This window comes from Arachis ipaensis, chromosome B09, assembly GCF_000816755.2.
Source record: "Arachis ipaensis cultivar K30076 chromosome B09, Araip1.1, whole genome shotgun sequence".
In the NCBI taxonomy this organism is placed as follows: domain Eukaryota; kingdom Viridiplantae; phylum Streptophyta; class Magnoliopsida; order Fabales; family Fabaceae; genus Arachis; species Arachis ipaensis.
In genome coordinates this window covers 2,490,511-2,491,065 of record NC_029793.2, presented here as the reverse complement: position 1 = coordinate 2,491,065, position 555 = coordinate 2,490,511, and positions in this window count along the sequence as shown.

Here is a 555-nt window from a genome sequence, read left to right as displayed (position 1 = left end):
TGAATAAAAAAATTGTATAAAGATTTATACAAATTCAAAAAAAAAATCTTAAATAAAAAAACGTGATAGAAATATAATTAATTATAAGAAAATTCAAAAAGTCTAGACCATATGATGTAGAGGAGAATTAAGTGGTTTTCTCCATATCTATATATGCATATATGTAATTATTATTAAGAGGGTACATATCATCATTTAAAAAGTAAAAAAGAAAGTGTTAAAAATATTTTTGTTAAAAGAAAAAATTATATACACAGTATAGTACTACATGAATATGCCTCAAAATTGATTATTATCAACAATTATCAATATTTTATTATAAATGTAAATTCGCGTTGATTATGATTATGAAACTGCTTTGATCATTATAAAAAGAAAAACAAGGTGAAAAAGAACAAACACAAAAATGAATGATGCATTTTAATAAATTAGATTTAAAATAATTATAATTAAAGACAAATTTACATTATAATTAATCAAACATCTGTAGTGATTTAATAGTGTGTGACAAACTAGAGCCACATTCCTTTAAATTTAGTGAAATTTATCATAATT